The following is a 19607-nucleotide window of genomic DNA, read 5'->3' as shown; positions in this document are numbered from 1 at the left end:
CTTCCTCATCCTCCTTCCTCTCTAGCCTTGCCCTTTTTAAAGGACACAGGGATTTATGACCTATGAAGCAGGAAGATTAGACAGGAAGTCACATGGTAGATATTTTCTAGAAGAGTAACAGAGACAATCAATAAATTATAGGTCATCCTCAAGTCTCAGGGCTTTAACTCTTTTCTGAATAACTAAAAGTTTGGTTGGAACCAACTGCCTGTGGCTCATGCCTGTAACCCTAGTTACTCAGGAAGCTGAGATCTGAGGATCATAGTTTGATTTTTTTTTTTGGGTCCGGTCATGGGGCCTGAACTCTGTGCCTGGGTGCTGTCCCTCAGCTCTTCAGTTCAAGGCTAGCGCTCTACCACTTGAGCCACAGTGACACTTCTGGCTTTTTTCTTTTTTTGCTTATGTGGTGCTGAGGAATGGAACCAGGGCCTCATGCATGCAAGGCAAGCGAACTACCACTGAGCTACCTTCCCAGCCCTGAGGATCATAGTTTGAAACCAAAATGAGCAGGAAAGTCCCTGAGACTCTTATCTCCAATTAACCACCAAAAAAGCTAGAAGTGGAGCGGTGTCTCACATGGTAGAACACTAGTCTTGAGCACAAAAGCTCAGAGACAGTGCCCAGGCCTTTAGTTCAAGCCTCAGAACAAGCACACACATGTTAAGTTGGAAGTCTTTGGACTAGAACATCCAACAGAAAGTGGAACTCTATGACATAATGGTAGGGCTGGATGGGTTGTGCCCACCACTGTCCCCAACGGCACAGACATATAGTAGGTGCTGAACAGGAATGTGTGAATCTAGAAAGTTGGGATTTAAATTCTCCACTGAAATGCCAGTGTTGGATCCACTCAGCTTTGAGATTTGACAGATAAGTTGGAAGGAAGGAAAGTCTGGAGTCACAAATTTTTAACCAAGTCCAAGAAGAGAAAAGTTGTAGTCCCTCTCCATGCTCCACGTTTTCTAGTTATTATGACATTCTCACAGCCCCTGACCCCCCTGCCTGGAAGCAGATTATTTTTATATAAATCCGCGCCCGATTGCTATGTTATGTGTATTTTAATTATTGTCCGGTCTCCTTTCAGTGGAAGACAGGAGTTGCGGTTGTTTTGGCCTCTTCCCTCTCCCTTGGTTGGCACAGAACCCAATTTCTGGAGCTTTCCTTGCCAATCTCAACCAGGCTTCGAAGCCTAGTGCTGAGCGGCTGACCTTTGCAGATTGGGAAACTGAACTCAGAGACGTGAAGCTGCTCGTCCAAGGTCACACAGGGGCGGACTCCAGACCACCATCACCACCCGCGCAGCTGCTAAGGGATGCAGGTCGCGCTCTCCTTGCTCCTGTAGCGCGCTCGTCGGTCCCTCTGTCAGTCCTTTCCGTTCTGCTTCTGCTAACGTGTGCGGCCGTGTGGCCCGGACGCCCGAGCCCCAGCGGGTCTGTTATGCTTGCGGTTTGAGGAGACACGTGCTACACCAGTGAATGAATCGCACGTCCCCACCCCCGCCAGCAGCCAATCAGAACGCGCAGGCGACCGGCAACTTCCGCCTATTGCGGACCGCCGCCAAGCCGGGCAGCCCACGTGAGGCTCGGGAGACAAGGGAGTAGGCGGTGGCGCGACGGGGGAGGGCTTTCTCCGTTTTTCTACCAATCCAGAGGCCCACCAGGGACGCGAGGGGCGGGGTTGACGTGGGGCGCCAAGGCTTAAACGCGACGAGTAGGCGGGCGCAGGGAGGAGTCCTGACTGGGGGAGCGGTGAGTGACGGAGTGGATTGCCCAATACCAGGAGGGGTTGGGCTGCCTAAGCCAATAGGAAGTCAGGGAGGCGGGGCTGGGACTGCAGCAAGTTCGGTTGCGCGGAGACCGCAGCTGTTCCCTGTCAGTGGAGGCAGCGGCTTGAGAGGCGGCGGCGGCGACGATTTGCAGCGGCAGGGCGGAGGTGAGTGTCCGCGGCGCTGCGCACCTTCCTCTTCCTGCGGCGGGTCGGAACGGGTGGGCGTGCACCGGCGCCGCCGTCAGGGACGCTTATGTAAGGGTCGCGCGCGCAAAGGCGACGCGGGCTTCGCGAGTGACGGCTGGAGGAGACGGCGGCGGGCGGCGCGCGACGCGACGCGGCACGACGTGCGCCGTTCCTCCCCCTCCCGCCGGGGACCCGGCCGGTGCGGACCCGCCCCCCTCCTCTGCCCGCGTCGTGCGGCTCCCCACGACCCCGGTCCGTTCGGCACCGCTCCCGCGCCGCGCCGGCGTGTCCCGCCCCCACGGCGGCCGCCGGTGGCGTTGGTCTTGCGCTCCGGCCCATTTTGCAGGTGTAGAAACTGACGCGCCGAGCCCTCCCCGGCCCCGCGCCCGGCCCCCCGAGGCCTGGAGCCCCAAGTCTGTTAGAACCGGCCACCGTGGTTGTCCCCATCAGGTTGGCGGTGGCAGAGCCCGGGCGTGAAGGGAGGGTTGTCCTTGTTGCCGGAGGATGCGCCAGGCAACGTCCCTGTCACATGTTGGTGCAGGTGCCCTGAAGCAGGGATTCGTCTGAGGTTGGCCCGGCCTGTTACTTTCCTGCTGTCTTGGCTTTTCCCCCCGCCTTTTTTTTTTTTTCCCTTTTTCAGTCTATGAAGTTGACTCAGCAAGGCTCTCCTGGGGCAAGGAGTCAGGATCCTTGGCTTTTAGGACCTGCCCTGCAGGTTCCTCCCAGCATGTTACCCTGTGTACTTTGTACAAGTAGTTTTACTTTTAGAGAGCTCTTTCCTCATCTCACACTACGGAATTAAGCCAAGTTCCGGGCAGCTCTGACGTATCCTGTGTATATGTGTGTTTGTGCGCCGGTAACGGGGACTTGAACTCAGGGCCTGAGTGCTGTCCCTTAGCTTTTTCATTCAAACTTGGCGCTCTGCTACTTGAGCCACAGCTTCAGCTCCATTTCTGGCCTTTTGGTGGTTAATTGGACATAAAAGAGTCTCATGGACTTTCCTGCCTGAGCTAGCTTGGAACTGTGGTCCTCAGATCTCAGCCTCTTAAGTAGTTAGGATTACAGAGGTGCGCACTGGCGCCTGATACTTTTGACATTCTTTAAAAAAATTGATTACATTTTATTAGAGAGATAAGCCAGGGCTTATCATTCACATATTGCAGCTGCGAAAACAGGTGCCAAGAAGCGGCAGCACTTGCTCCATCACCAGAGTCCCCAGGGTCAGCCATGTGCCTTCCCTCTTACCCAGTGCCACCAACAGCCTTGGCTGGCCTTTCCCATGTTACCCTTTTCCTGTATGTAAGGCACATACTTGTGCCTGGGGGGCTTGTGCTGAGCTTTGCACTTCCAACTTTCTGTTTGTTGGCTCTTCATCGTAACTCTTGAACTCTTAATTATATCCTCTTGTGCATTTACTATTTGCAGAGACCTACACTGGGTGCTGAGAGCTGACCTAAGTGCTGAGGCTAATCCTTTGTCTTAGAATTACCGACAAACTGGTTGGAGGAGAGAAAAATAAAACCTGAGCTACAAATGGACATACTACAGATGTTTGTAGAGAGCACGTGTAGGCAAGGTACAGTCCAGAGGAAGAAAGGAAGTTCAGTGGAGTTCAGTAGAGTCCCCAAAAGCAGGACAGACCACATGTAAAAGCTTGGGAGAAGGGAAATGGGCTGGGCTGGACTTGAAGGGCATGGATTGGAGCAGGCTTCATGGAGGAATTGTGTGGCAAATCTCTTTTTTGATGCTGCTGGCAGCATCAAAAGCGAAGCAGCAGTGATTAGAATTTTGTGTGTGGGTTTTTTGTTTGTTTATTTTGTTTTTGGGTCAGTCGTGGGGCTTGAAGTCTGGGCCTGGGCGCAGTCCCTTAGCTGCAGCTCAACGCTAGCACTCTACCACTTGACCCACAGCGCCACTTCCAGTTTTCTGGTGGTTAATTGGAGATAAGAGTCTCACGGAAGCTGGGAAGGTGGCTCAGTGGTAGAGCGCTTGCCTTGCATGCATGAGGCCCTGGGTTCGATTCTTCAGCACCACATAAGCAAAAAGAAAAAAAGCCGGAAGTGGCACTGTGGCTCAAGTGGTAGAGCCTAGCCTTGAGCTGAAGAGCTGAGGGACAGTGCCCAAGCCCAGAGTTCAGGCCCCACGACCGGACCCCCCCCTCCCCTCCCCCCCCCCAAAAAAAGTTTCATGGACTTTCCTTCCCTGGGCTGGCTTTGAACCATGATTCTCAGTTCTTAATCTCCTGAGTAGCTAGGATTACAGGCGTGAGCAACCAGCACCCAGCTTGATTAGAGGTTTTATTATGAAGGGGAGTGAATTTCAATCAGCCAGAACCTGCAAGAGGAAGTCCTGGAAGGTGGAGGGAGACTATGGAGGAAATAGTATTTCTCAGTTGGATGTGAGAAATCTGGTTGGCCACTGGGTAGAAAAGGTAACCAAGTGAGGACAATAGCGTTTGTGAGTCAGCGAGGAAGTGAGATCCGATCTAAAGGTCGCTAGGTGTTTGGCTTGACTTTGAAGGCCTAAGCAGTAGACTTGAACTATAGGTTGTATCCGTTGGTGTTCTGGTAAGCGCTTTAAGAACGGCCATCCCTTTTTACATTTTCGTCCTGGGGATTGAACCCAGGGCCTTGAGCCTGCTTCAATCATGCCTCTACCACTGAACTACACTCTAGCCTATTCTTTTGTTTCTTTATGGTTGCCCTATGCTCTGCCCAGGGGCTTTGCTTACTGTGGTTGCTTAATGTTAGATTACCCCAGTGAACCCTTCTCCTTGGCTCCCCTTACAGAAGCCTGCTGTATGCAGCCTGGTTGAGCTAATTAGCTGTGCTAATTCTATCTCTAAGATCTCCCCATGAAAAGGTTGTCCTGGTGGCCCACATCTGGCCCTTTCTGCCTTTGATGTAGTGATACAGGCTGCTGCCCTCTTGGTGTCCTGCTCCATGCTTTCTTCCTCTCTCCCTTCCAGTACCCCAGGCCATGTGCTGGGTTCCAGCAACATGCTCAGGAGGCCCTGAGCCCAATGACAGGGCTGGACCTCAGACCCATGTCTCTCATTCCACGCAATAGCTGTCTTCATCCTTCTCTGCTGAGTCCTCGGTTCCTAACACAGCACTGGGGACAAGTTAGAAATGGCTCAAATTGAGAGCCAGTAAGGTGAGAAGGGTAGAAGCTGAGAAGAGATGGTCAGCAGCAATGACAGCTCAGTAAGTTTGGGAAGAAGTCCCATCTCTCCCGAACGCTTTGTGTGTGAGCTATAAGCCTCTTATTCAAGCTTCATGGAAGATAATGTGGACCTTTTTCTTGTTTGTTTGGTTTTTTTTTTTTGGCTGCCTCCTAATAATATCCACCTGTGTAGTCAGGCCTCTCCAATTGCTAACCTTCTGCTTAGTCTTTCCATTGCTGAGATCACAGGCATGTGCCATGATGTCTGGCTCAAACTTTTTGTTTTTCTTCAGTGCTGGGGATTGAATCGAGGGTCTTGGGCATAGTAGGCAAGTGCTCTACCACTGAGTCCCATCCCAGCTCTTCTTTACTCTCTTCTGAATAGGCCCTACTCTTTGTATTGCAGAAGTACTAGGCTGGGCTAACTTCTCATTCAGAGACAGTCCTCATAGAAGTAGGATATGCTTGCGCCCTACTGAAATCTCACCTGGGCCCGATTGAAGATTACCCCCTGTTTATTTTTCGCTGCCTTAGTGTCAGCCAGTGATGCTTGGACAAAGGAGGAGGGACTAATAGTGGAAAATGGGAAACTGACAAAGAATAATTCATTCCTCTTATTTAATGGAAGCTTGCCTCAGCTTGGCATTCAGGACTCTAATCCTTTCTTCCATTGGCCTCATAGGTCACTTCTGCTTTAGTTCCCCATGAGACTATTCACTGTTCCCCCCAAACTTGCTTCTTACCCTCCTCTGCTTTTGGTGACTTGTTTCCTGCAGAGCCTGACTGCTAATCTTGTCCTATAAAAATTCTTTAAGACTCAGGGCTTGACTATATTAAGCATCGCCAAACCTATTAGTTGGATGGGGGCTCTCTCTTTTATTTTATTTTTTTGTGGTCTGGTTGTGGGGCCTGAACTCTGGGCCTGGGTGCTGTCCCTCAGCTCTTCAGCTCAAGGCCAATGCTCTACCACTTGAGCCACAGTGCCACTTCCAGCTTTTTTCTTTATGTGGTGCTGAGGAATCGAACCCAGGGCCTTAGGCATTCAAGGCAAGTGCTTTACCACTGAGCCACCTTCCCAGCCCCGCTCTCTCTTTTAATAGTAATGATGATAAATAATGATTTATTCTTGTTAATAATAAAAGCTAACCTGAATGCACTGTGTGTGTCACATATGCACAGAGAGTGTATACTGAGTCACAAGGCTAGTAAATGGCATGACTGGAATTGGCCCTAGGCTCTCTGCTTGGGGGCCTATCAGGTGTCATCTGTTTCAAAATTGGCCCCAGGAACTTAATTTGCTTTTTGGCACTTTTTAGGCAGAGCCTGTATCTTCTTGCATAGATCGTTGTGCAAGGCGTGCACTCAATAAAGACTTGATTGAATGAGTGCCCCAAACATTGAATTTCAGCCTTGACATAATCTACGAAGGCAACTGGTTTTCTGTGAACATGGATTCAATGCCTTTGACAGCTTGCTGGTCTGTTTCCATTTGGTGTTTATTGACCAGTCATTTCAGCTGTCTCACAGCTGTCTTACAGTGTGAAAAGAAGCAATCTGTAAAGTCCAAAAAGTGGTCAAACACTCTGGGCTCCTATGGGCCAGAACTTGGGCTGTGCTCTTAGGCATGGCAGGATGGGTTTCTGCATGAAACCTCAGGGCTCTGAGGAATAGGTTGGGGAGCCAGAGACATCTCAGATCCCATTAGACAGTTGCTTATTAGTGTCATGTTGCATCCTGAGACAGAAACCAGAGTCCAAGAAACAGGAGCACAGGTAGTGACGGAGGATTAGAGGCCAGGCCATAGGGAGAAAGTGGATCTGGGGCCAAATGAGGTGGGCAGGAAGAGAAGGTACTTTAGCTAAAACAAGAACTCTTTCTGGAACTTTCTGTTCTTGTGCAGTGGTTTTGGACAAGGGTTTGCCTTAAATGTTTATTGTCACCCATGCTGATCAGAGTCAGAATGTGTCCTTTGTGTTAGCTCATCAGGCACTATCTAGAGCCTGGGAAGTGGACATTGTTTCTGTTCCCATTTTACAGATGAGGAACCAAGCAGAGCATCAAGGTCTGGGGCCCAGGTAGCTGGACAACAAAGCTGGTTATACTTCCAGCCTTTTGCTGTCCTCATGGCCCCTCTGAGCTAGAAGCCAACAAGCAGTTCTTCTCTGAGTTCTAACTCCGATCTTTGGGGACTGCTCTGATAAATGAGGCTATTTTATTTTTTCTTTAGATAGCTTCTGGCTTTGGAAGAGACCCACAGGACACTTATAAAGGTAAGTCGTCTGTCTGCAACTAGACCAGTGGGTTTCCGGGGTCACTGCCAGCAGCGGCAATGCCCATGGAAGTCCTGGCATGTCTGATCAGTACAAAAGGCATGCTCTGAGTTTTGAAATCTTCCTGTTAGCTTGGTCTCCGCATTTTCTTGGTTTTCACGGACAAGTAACATCTGACTCCCGACTGGGCTCAGTTGGCAGCTGGCCAGCTGTAGCAGGCGGCCCTACTTGTGGAAGGATGTGGCTTGGGAAGCTGGGCAGGAGGGCGGTAAGGCTTGACCCACCGCAGGGCTGGGAGGGATTCAAGGAAGCATGCGTCTGGGACATGAGAGGCGGCTCTGCCAGCTAGTTAGTTGTAAAAACACTTGGCATGTGTTTTCCACCTCTGCCAGTCACAGTGACAAGGAGGTAAAGGTGGAATTGTCCTTTCTTCCTCTGTCTGGTGCCTAGGCTGTGCTGCCATTTATAACCTATTGCTTGTGTGTGTGTGTGTGTGTGTGTGTGTGTGTCTGTCTGTCTGTGTGTCTCTGTGTCTCTGTGTCTCTGTTTATGTCTACGTGTGTGTGCCAGACCTGGGCTTGATCTCAGGGCCTGGGCTCTGTCTCTGAAATTTTTGGCTCAAGGCTAGTGCTTTATCTCTTGAGCCACAGCTTCATTTCTGGCTTTTTGGTGGACATAAGAGTCTCACAGACTTTCCTGCCCTGGCTGGCTTCAAACCATGATCCTCAGATCGAAGCCTCCTGAGTAGCTAGGATTATAGGTATGAGCCACTAGTGCCTGGCAAGGGCCTCACATTCTTGCTTAACTTCATCTGCTCAAGACTGGCACTATACCACTTGAGCCACACCTTTACTTCTATTTTGTTGTTGTTATTTTGCTGGTTATTTGGAGTATCTTAGATTTTTTTTTTTTTTTGCCTAGGTTGACTTTGAATCTTGATCTTCAGATCTCAGCTTCCTAAGTAGGTAGGTAGGTAGGATTACAGATGTGAGCCACCATGGCCCTAGAAGGAAAATTTAATCCCCAAGAAGAGGCCTCTTCTCCCAGGGTCATCTGGTTTCTCTTCAGTTCAGCTCATCAGTTCCCAAGGCCCTGCTGATTCCCCTGAGCTTTCCTTAGTTACAGTAACCAAGGCTCTGTCATCTTGGGGGGGGGGGGGAGCTACCCCTCTGTAGCTTTCTCTTGGGTAATCTCTGAGGGAGGTGGATGTGGCTGTTGTTATTGTTAAGTCCTCCCCCTGAAGGCAAAACCCCTGATCCTAACAGCCCACCTCAGCCACAAGCTCTCCTATTACCTCTTTGTCCTGGTTTGCTGCCAGGGCAGGGGTGGGGCCTGGGATGTCAGGAGACTGGCAAAGGCCATTTCCACTATCTGCTTGGGGAATGGGCCAGGCTCCTAGTGCTGCTCCTCTCCTGACCCACATGCAGCATGACATCTGAGGCTGAGGCTGAGGCTGCGGAAAATTCCGTGTCCTGGCTGTGCTGAGTCATGCCTAGACATGGAGCTGCGCGTGGGTTCCCCTTTTTCCTGTCTGTCACTAGTCAGCCCAGGGACTAGGAGGTCAGCAGTTAGGCAGTAAGCTATTGTGCCGCTCATTCTTACCCTCTGCTCACTTTCTGCCTGAGTACTTTCTTTAGCAATCTGCTGTGCATCAATATGAAGTTTATTCATAGTAAATGATTAATCATATTATTTATTCTGGGAATCATTCCTCTTTTACAGATGAGGAAACTGACAACCTGAGAGCCCAAGAGGGTGAATTTCGGGTGACCTGTGAGTGGCATGTCTAGGTGGGGTTCTAGATGCCATACCCCACCCCTGCCTCTGAGTAATGCAAAGATTATTCAAGAAGTGCCTTTAACTGGAAAAAGTTGATTTTCAATTTGTTAAAGTTGAAAAAATTTAAAATCTAGTTCTTCCTTCTCCTTGGATTTTTAAGTTTATCTTAAGAATAGCCTCCAAATCTTTCCATTCTATTCACATTCTAGAAAGTTTAACAATCACTTCAGAGGTCCTTTTGATGAATGCTGGCTCTATCTGAACACCTAATTAGACTAATTTGAAATTTTTAATTGAATTTATAAATTGCCGTTACCGTCTTTTAATTATTTTAATACTTTTTCCAATTGCCTGTAAATTATGTAATTCCTATAAATTGAATAAATTAAGCTGATCCTTAATTTTTCTCTGTCCAGCTTTATATTTTATTCCTAAATCAGCTACTGAGGTGTTATTTGCATAATAAACTCTATATACTCTGTACAGTTTGGTAAGTTTTAGCAAATGTGTGCACCTGTGAAACCCTTACCACAGTCTAGACAGTACATACACTGGAAAGCTCTTTCCACTGTGCCTCCCTCATTCCCAGATAACCATTAAACTGCTTCTACTTACTATAAGTCAGTTTGCATTTTGGGGAATTTTCCATGAATGGATTCATGGAGTATGTGTTGTTTTATCTGCCTTCTTTTATTCCCTTGTTGCTGAGTAATTATTCCATTATGTGAATATCACACAATTTATTTGTACACCTGTTAGTCATTTATCTCAGCTGCTTCCCTTTTTTGTCAATTATAAAGTTACAGTGAATGTGTACAAGTCTTTGTATGGACACTTTTTTCTTTCTTTCTTCCTTCCGTCCTTTCTATCTTTCTTTTTTTTTCATTGGTCTGGGGCATGAACTCAAGGCCTGGGTGCTGTGCCTGAGCACTTTTGCTCAAGGCTAGCGTTCTACCACTTAGTCACAGAGCCATTTCTGGTTTTCTGGTGGTGAATTGGAGATAGGAGTTTCACGGATTTTCCTGCCCATGCTGGCTTTGAGCTGCAGATCCTCAGATTTCAGCCTCCTGAGTAGCTAGGATTATAGGCATGAGCCACGAGCACCTAGCCTATTTTCTTTTCTTGTTGGCAAATAGCTAGGAGAGTGGCTAGTTTATACCATAGTTCAGTGTAACTGAAACTGTAACTGAAATTGCTAACCTTTTTTTTTTTTTCCATTGTGGTACTGGGGCTTGAACCCAGGTCCTTGTGCTTGCTAAGCAGGCATTCTGCCTCTTAAGCTCTGCCCGCAGCTCCTTTTAAAGTGTTTATACTATTTTGTGGTCCTACCTGCAGCATATGAGAGTTCAGCCCCTGTCTGCCTTCCTCAGTGCTGGGTATGGTCAGCCTTTTTAACTAGCTATTTAAGAAGGTTTATAGTGGTATCTCACTATGGTTTCAATTTTGGTTTCCCTAGTGACTAATGATGTTTAGCTTCTTTTCATGTGCTTATTTGCTACCTGCCAATACTGATTTTAAACTTGGTAAAATTCCTACCTAAAATCCCAAATCTAGCTGCATGTTTTAATGGGGATTATCCCCCCACCTCTTCACCCTACTTCAATGTTGGGGGTTGAATCTAGGGCCCTGAGCTTCCTTGGCAAGCACTCTACCATTTGAGCCCCTTTAATTGGAATCTTCAAACTGATTTGTGGGGGCTGGGAAGGTGGCTCAGTGGTAGAGTGCTTGCCTTGCATGCCTGAGGCCCTGGGTTCGATTCCTCAGCACCACATAAGCAAAAAGAAAAAAGCCGGAAGCGGCGTTGTGGCTCAAGTGATAGAGCGCTAGCCTTGAGCTCAAGAGCTGAGGGACAGCGCCCAGGCTCAGAGTTCAGGCCCCACAACTGGACCCAAAAACAAACTGATTTGTGGGAGAATGATAGAAGGGATGACATTGATAAAGATATGTTGTGCACATAATTGACATGCTGAATTGATAATATTTATAGCATACTTCAGAATAATAAAAATAATTTTAAAATGTTTTGTTGCTCTGACCAATTTCCCTTAAACAGTAAAGTACACAATGTAACAGATGTGGCTGGCTGGCTGGGTAGTGGTAGAGTGTTTGCCTAGCATGTGCAAAGTCCTGGGTTGATTCCCTATACTAGGGAGCAGGGAGTAAAAGATTATGAACTTTTTCCCAAAGGAGAGAAGGTTAGGAATGGAACCAAGGATCTTGTGCATGCTAGCACATGACCTATACTGAGCCCCAAATATCCCTACTTCACAGATTTTTCTCCTTTTTTTTTTCTGTTCAAGACCAAGACTTGAACTTGTTACCTGACACTTTTGCTTATTGGCTAGTGCTCTACCAACTGATAGTACTAGAGTTTGAACCCAGAGCTATGTTCTTACTAGGCAGATGCTCTACCATTTAAGCATTGTAGTTTCCTTCCTTCCTTCCTTCCTTCCTTCCTTCCTTCCTTCCTTCCTTCCTTCCTTCCTTCCTTCCTTCCTTCCTTCCTTCCTTCCTTCCTTTCTTTCTTTCTTTCTTTCTTTCTTTCTTTCTCTCTCTCTCTCTCTCTCTCTCTCCTTCCTTCCCTTCCTTCCCTTCCCTTCCCTCCCTCCCTCCTTCCCTCCCTCCCTCCCTCCCTCCCTCCCTTCCTTCCTTCCTTCCTTTCTTTCTTTCTTTCTTTTTTGTCGGTCGTGGGGCTTGAACTCTGGGCTTGGGTGCTGTCCTTGAGCTCTTCAGCTCAAGGTGAGCGCTCTACTGCTTGAGCCACAGCGCCACTTCCAGTTTTCTAGTTGTTTATTGGAGATAAGAGTCTCATGGACTTTCCTGCCTGGGCTGGCTTTGAACCGAGATCCTCAGATCTTAGCCTCCTGAGTTGCTAGGATTATAGGCGTGAGCCACCAGTGCTCGGCTTTTTCTTTCCTTCCTTCCTTCCTTCCTTCCTTCCTTTCTTTCTTTCTTTTTTTCCTTCCTCCCTCCCTCCCTCCCCCCTCCCTCCCTCCCTCCCTCCCTGCCTGCCTGCCTGCCTGCCTGCCTTCCTTCCTTCCTTCCTTCCTTCCTTCCTTCCTTCCTTCCTTCCTTCCTTCCTTCCTTCCTTCCTTCCTTCCTTCCTCCTTTCTTTGCTGATACTGGGGTTTGAACTCCGTGCCTTGCCTGTTCATCTTGCTTTCTTGGCTGGTACTGTACTACTTTGAGCCAGGCCTCCCTCTAACCCAGCTCTGTCCTATTTTGAAGATAGTCTCATGTGCTTTTGTATCTGGGCTAGCTTGGAGCCATGATCTTTTAGACGTCAATAGCTAGAATTATAGGTGTGAGCTATTGGTGCCCAGCTGCTTTAGTTATTTGGGTTTGGGCCATGATTTCTCCTATTGCATAGTTGGGATGATAGGTTATGTGTGCCACCATATCCAAGTTTTTATTGATTAAGATCAAATTTCACAAAAGAAGAAAAAAAAAGAGATGGGGTTTTAGGAATTCATTGCTCAGGCTGGCTGGGAACCACTTTCCTAAGTATCTAGGATTTCAAGAGTAAGCCACAATATTCAACTACAGATTTTCTTTTTCTCCCAGTACTGGGGCTTGAACTCAACATATTGAGTTCTGGCTCAGCTTTTTTTGATCAAGGCTAGCAGTCTACCATTTTGAGCCATAGCATCACTTCCAGTTTTCTAGTGGTTCATTGGAGATAAAAGTCTCACGGACTGCCGGGCGCTGGTGGCTCACGCCTGTAATCCTAGCTACTCAGGAGGCTGAGATCTGAGAATCTCGGTTCAAAGCCAGCCCGGGCAGGAGAGACTGTGAGACTCCTATCTCCAATAAACCACCAGAAAACAGGAAGTGGCGCTGTGGCTCAAGTGGTAGAACACTTGCCTTGAGCTGAAGAGCTGAGGGACAGCGCCCAGGCCCAGAGTTCAAGCCCCACGACTGACAAAAAAAAAAAAAGTCTCACGGACTTTCTTGCCTGTGCTGGCTTTGAACCGTAATCCTCAGATCTCAGCCTCCTGAGTAGCTAGGATTACAGGTGGGAGCCACTAGTACCCAGTTCACAGATTTATAATTACAATTATAAATGCTACTGTTTTAATTTTCTTTAGTGTATCTCTGCATGATCCTATATCTTTCTGGGATTAAAAAACTTAATAAGAAAAGAATTACATGATCTCATATTATTTCTTTCCTAAGCAACTTTTGGTATTTCTTTCTCAATTGGATGAAGTAATCCAAGGAACCCCTGGCCTCAATAAAACCAGATCTTTGCACTTAAATTCCCAATCTATTGCCATTTGTCTCCATATGGAGATGGTCAGTCCTACGGCCATATGCCCTAGATAGAAGTGTCTTCTGGTGAACTACTATTCTCCTACAGATAGTAAACTATTGGAGTGGATTCAATTAATCTATCTACAGCTTCATTTCTACATACTATGCCCACAAAATAGTTAGAATTCAAACATAAAAATAGGGTTCTGTATATCTTTTGAATCTTTGTTTGACCAAAGATTAGTTGTAAAATCATGTCAGTGATCAGGCAGTGATAGAATTTGAATCCTAGTCTTCCAAGCAAAGATCTCTCAGTTTCCTGGTTTCTTAAATCTTTTTTTATTTTTTTTTTAAAAGGGAAAAGTCCTAGCTACTCAGGAGGCTGAGATCTGAGGATCGTGGTTTGAAGCCAGCCTGGGCAGGAAAGTCTGTGAGACTCTTATCTCTAATATACTGCCCAGGAAAAGCTGGAAGTGCCACTTGACTCAAGTGGTAGAGCACTAGTCTTTTTTTTTTTTTTTTTTTAGCCAGTCCTGGGACTTAAACTCAGGGCCTGGGCACTGTTTCTGAGCTTCTTTTGCTCAAGGCTAGCACTCTACCACTTAAGCCACAGTACCACTTCTGGCTTTTTCTGTGTATGTGGGACTGAGGAATTGAACTCAGAGCTTCATGCAAGCATAGGTGAGCACTTTACCACTAAGCCACCTCCCCAGCCCCTAGAGCACTAGTCTTGAGCAAAAGAAGCCCAGGAACAGTACCCAGGCCCAGAGTTCAAGAACAGGACTGGCTTAAAACAAAAAGGGAAAAGGAACTAGATACTTGTGGTTCATGCCTTTAACCTTTCTGCTTGAGAGACTGAGACCAAAGATCATAGTTCAAAGCCAGCCTCAACAAAGTTTGTGAGATTTTCCCCTCCTTCCGCTCAACCAGTAACTAGTCATAATGGTGTGTGCCTGTCATCCTAGCAGGGAGGGGGGCATAAAATAGGAGGATTGCTGGATGCCAGGAGCTCATGTGTTTAGTCCTAGCTGCTCAGGAGGCTGAGATCTGAGAAGCACGATTCAAAGCCAGCTGGGGCAGGAAAGTCTGCGAGATTCATGTCTCCAATAAACTGCTAAAAAATAAACAAACAAAAAAACCCCAGAAGTTGAGCTATGTCTCAAGTGGTAGAACACTAGCCTTGGCAAAAAAAAAAAAAAAAAAGCTCAAAGACAGTGCCCAAGTCCTGAGTTCAAGCCCAGGATGGGCACACATAAAAGACTGTGGAACAGGCATAGTCCTGGGCAAAAAGTGAGACTCTATCTCAAAAATAATCACTGCAGGGGCCAGGAAGGTGGCTCAGTGCTTGCCTTGCATTCATGAGGCCCTGGGTTCAATTCCTCAGTACCACGTAAGCAGAAAAAGCTGGAAGAGGCCTTGTGGCTCAAGTAGTAGAGCGTTAGCCTTGAGCTGAAGAGCTCAGGGACAGTGCCCAGGCCCAGAGCTCTGGCCCCATGACACAAAAATAAATAAATAAATAAACACTGCAAAAAAAGAGCTGGTAGCTTAAGTGGTAGGTCACCTACCCACCAAGTAAGAGACCTTGAGTTCAAGATAGGAAAAAGTGTGTGTGGGGGGGGGGCGGGGGGAGGGTTAGAACTTTTTCTTGCTTCATTGAGAGTTGGTTACCAAGAAATTCTGGCAACTGGAACTATTATATGCTCTTCCTCTTGCTCTTCAGTTCATCCCTCAGGAATGATGAGAACTTGACCTATCCCCAACCTTCAGTGTCTTTGAAGGGGCCCTTGCCAGCAAATTCTTGTTAGCGATTGGATCTTAGCTAATGAACAGATGTGGAGTTGCCTTTCTGTCATGGTCACTGGGTGGGCCCCAGGAAGTCTGTGCTTGATGAGTGGGCTGCCCTGGAAGTTACTTCTGCAGCCTGACCTCTCCCTTGATGTCTGGTGACCAGTAGCCTTATGTGGGTAGGTGTGGAGCTCTGTAATGCTCCAAGAAGAGGACCTTTGAGTGTGGGAGAGAGGCAGGATTTTACCTTCGATTCTTGCTCTGCAGCAGTATCCCTTCTATTTTCTTTCTTTTTTATTTTTTTCATAAATTGTGGTAAAAATTCTTAGTCCATTTTGGTTGTATAAGAAAAATTTCAGGGCTGGGAAGGTGGCTCAGGGATAGAGTGCTTGCCTTGCATGCCTGAAACCCTGGGTTCCATTCCTCAGCACCACATAAGCAAAACGAAGTGGCACAGTGGCTCAAGTGGTAGAGCATTAGCCTTGAGCTGAAGAGCTGAGGGACAGCACCCAGGCCCAGAGTTCAGGCCCCACAACCGGGCCTCCCCCCCCACCCCTCACCCCCCCCCACCCCCCACCCCCCCCCCAAAAAAAAAAAAAAAAAAAAAGAAAAATTTCAAGCTGGGCGCCGGTGGCTCACGTCTGTAACCCTAGCTACTCAGAAGGCTGAGATCTGAAGATCTCGGTTCTAAGCCAGCCTGGGCAAGAAAGTCCGTGAAATGGGCTGGGAAGGTGGCTCAGTGGTAGAGCGCTTGCCTTGCATGCCTGAGGCCCTGGGTTCAATTCCTCAGCACCACATAAGCAAAAAGAAAAAAGCTGGAAGTGGCGCTGTGGCTCAAGTGGTAGAGCGCTAGCCTTGAGCTGAAGAGCTGAGGGACAGCGTTCAGGCCCGGAGTTCAGGCCCCACGACCGGACCCAAAAAAAAAAAAAAAAGAAAGTCCGTGAAACTCTTATCTCCAATAAACCACGAAAAACCGGAAATGGCGCTGTAGCTCAAGTGGTAGAGTGCTCACCTTGAGCTGAAGAGCTGAGGGACAGCGCCCAGGCCGATTTCAAGCCCCACGACTGACCAAAAAAAAAAAAAAAAAATTCATAGACTGCATAATTACCAAACAACATAGATTTATTCCTTACACTTTTGGAGGCTGGCATACTTAAGATTAAAGCGTGGCAGATTCAATGTCTGGTGATAGCTTGTTGCTCATAGGAAGTACCTACTTGCTGTGTTCTCCCTTGACAGCCGGTTCAAGGCAGCTCTTTTCACTCTCTTTTATATGGGCATTAGTTTCATTCATCAGGGTGGAGTACTCATTATTTAACCACTCCCTAAAGGTTTCAGCTGGATGCTCTCCCCTTTGGTGCTTGATTTCAATATCTGAATTCTGGAGCATACCAACATTCAGACTATATCATATATATAAAATCTACCATTGTAGCTGGGCACCAGTGGCTCATGCCTGTAATCCTAGCTACTCAGGAGGCTGAGATCTGAAGATGATGTTTCAAAGCCAGCATGGGCAGGAAAGTCTGGGAGACTATTTTTTCCCATCAGTCCAGGGGCTTGAACTCAGGGCCTGAGCACTGTCCCTGGGCTTCTTTTGCTCAAGGCTAGCACTCTACCACTTCAGCCATAGCACCCCTTCCGGTTTTTTCTGTTTATGTTGTACTGAGGAATTGAACCCAGGGCTTCATACATGCTAGGCAAGCACTCTACTGCTAAGCCACATTCCCAACTCTGGGAGACTCTTATTTACAACAAATTACTAAAATGTTGGAAGTGAAGCTGTGGCTCAAGTGATAGAACACTAGCCTTAAGCAAAAGAAGCTCAGGGACAGCGCCTAGGCCCTGCATTCAAGCCCTAGAACTGTCAAAAAAAAAAAAAGTTAACCATTGTATCATTTTTTTTTTTTTATGTTGGTCGTGGTGCTTGAACTCTGGGCTTGGGCGCTGTCCCTCAGCTCTTCAGCTCAAGGGGAGCGCTCTACCACTTGAGCCACAGCGCCACTTCTGGTTTTCTAGTGGTTTATTGGAGATAAGAATCTCACAGACTTTCCTGCCCTGGCTGGCTTTGAACCAAGATCCTCAGATCTCAACCTCCTGAGTAGCTAAGATTACAGGCTTGAGCCACTGACGCCCAGCTAACCATTGTATCACATTTTTTTTTTTTTTTTTGGGTCCGGTCGTGGGGCCTGAACTCTGGGCCTGGGCGCTGTCCCTCAGCTCTTTAGCTCAAGGCTAGTGCTCTACCACTTGAGCCACAGCGCCACTTCCGGCTTTTTTCTTTTTGCTTATGTGGTGCTGAGGAATTGAACCCAGGGCCTCATGCATGCAAGGCAAGCGCTCTACCACTGAGCCACCTTCCCAGCCCCTAACTTTTTAAGTATACAATTCTGTGTCTCGAGTATACTCATGTTGTACAATCATCACCCCCATCTATTTCCAAAACTCTTTTCATCTTGCAAGACTATAGCCATTAAAATAATTCCTCATTTCCTGCTTACCTCAGCCTCTAGCCACCACCCTTCCACTTTTTGTCTGTGCTTTTGACTGCTCTAGATCCCCCATGTAAATGGAGTCATGAAGTATTTGTCTTTTTGCAACTGGCTTATTTCACTCAGAATAATGTCCTCAAGGTTCACCATGCTATAAATTTATTCCAGAATTTCCTTCTTTGGACACTTGTTTCTATGTTTTAGCTATTGTGAATAATGCTGCTATGAATGTAGGTGTTTAACTATGTCTTCCGTACTCTGCTTTTACTTCCTTTGGACCTGTACCCAGAGCTGTATCATGTGGCACTGTTATTTTAATTATTTTGAGGAGCCACTGTATTGTTTTCCATTGCAGCTGCATCATTTTACATCACCACTAGCAATATGCAGAGATTTCAGTTTCTCTATATATCCTGTCCACCACTTGTTACTTTCTGCTTTAAAAAATAATTAGTTAATTTATTAATTTATTTTGCCAGTACTGGGGCTTTAGATTCAGGGTCTTGAATTCCTACTCATATTTTCCAGTACCCAGCTGGTACTCTTATCATTTGAGCCATGGTCTGCTTCCAGCTTTTTGCTACTTGTTTAGTAAGAGTCTCAGCGATTTGTCTGCCCAGATGCCCCAACTATGATTCTCAAATCACAGCTTCTTGAGTAGCTATGATTATAGGTGTGAGCCACCTGCTTTTTGCTTTTGTTGTCTCTTTTCCTTTTTCTCTCCCTTTCCTTCCTTCCTTCCTTCCTTCCTTCCTTCCTTCCTTCCTTCCTTCCTTCCTTCCTTCCTTCCTTCCTTCCTTCCTTCCTTCCTCTTCCTCTTCCTCTCTTCTCTTTCTCTCTCTCTCTCTTTCTTTCCTTCCCTCTTCCTCTCTTTCCTTCTTTCTATCTTGTCATGGGGCTTGAACTCAGGGGCTGGGCACTGTCCCTGAGATTTTGCTCAAGTGCTCTACTACTTTGAGACACAGCGCCACTTCTGGTTTTTCTGGTGATTAATTGGAGATGAGAGTCTCACAGACTGGGCACCAGTGGCTCACGCCTGTAATCCTAGCTACTCAGGAGGCTGAGGATTGAAGTTCAAAGCCAGCTGGGGCAGGAAAGTCAGTGAGACTTTTATCTCCAATAAACTACCAGAGAGCTGGAAGTGGTGCTGTGATTCAGGTGGTAAGAGTGCTCGCCTTGAGCTAAAGAGGAGAGAGACGGCATCCAGGCCCAGAGTTCAAGTCCCACAACCAACCAAAAAAAAAAAAGTTTTCCTGACCAGGCCGGCTTTGAACCTCAGTCCTCAGCTCTCAGCTTCTGAGTGGCTAGGATTTACAGGCACCAGCCTCTAATCTTTGCTTTTTCATTTTTTATTAGCATATATTAGTTGTATTTTATTGTGACATGTCTATGCATGTATAAACTATCCTGATGAAATTTATCCCCTCTCCTCCTATTTTCTGCCTCTGTGTGTGTGTATATATGTGCGTACATGCTGGTCTGGGGGCTTGAACTCAGGGTCTGGACACTATACCTGGGTTTTTTTGTTTTTGTTGTTTTGCTCAAGTATAGTACTTGAACTACAGCTCCACTTCTGGCTTTTTTTGGATAGTTAATTGGACATAAGCGTCTCATAGACTTTCCTGCCTGGGATGGTTTTGAACCATGATCCTCAGATCTCAGGCTCCTGACTAGCTTTTCTGCTTGTATGATAGTAGCCATCTTCATGGATGAGAGGTGGTGGTATCAGTATAGTTTGGGTTTGTACTTCCTTAACAATTAATGAGCATCTTTTTATGTTCTTATTGTTTGTTTATCTTTGGAGAAATGTCCGTTTAAATCCTTTGCTCATTTTGAATTGGGTTGTTTAGGGATTTTTGTTGTGGAGTTGTAGGAGTTCTCAATTTATTCTAGTTATTACTCTCTTGTG

General features: G+C 47.0%; 1 protein-coding gene across 1 annotated transcript in view; it reads left to right on the top strand.

Annotated features, from left to right (window-relative positions):
• Nucleotides 1-1908: 1908 nt before the first annotated feature.
• Pc (pyruvate carboxylase) overlaps nucleotides 1909-19607 on the top strand; it is a 113471-nt gene continuing 95772 nt past the window's right edge. Inside the window, exon 1 of the mRNA XM_042675781.1 lies at nucleotides 1909-1932. The gene's annotated coding sequence lies outside the window, so the exon portion shown is untranslated. The remainder of the gene's footprint in view (nucleotides 1933-19607) is intronic.

The sequence above is a fragment of the Dipodomys spectabilis genome, unplaced genomic scaffold (genome assembly GCF_019054845.1).
Source record: "Dipodomys spectabilis isolate Male_0828 unplaced genomic scaffold, ASM1905484v1 ptg000030l, whole genome shotgun sequence".
In the NCBI taxonomy this organism is placed as follows: Eukaryota; Metazoa; Chordata; class Mammalia; order Rodentia; family Heteromyidae; genus Dipodomys; species Dipodomys spectabilis.
The sequence above is the reverse complement of the archived record's forward strand: the minus strand, read 5'-3'. Positions and strand labels throughout refer to the sequence as shown.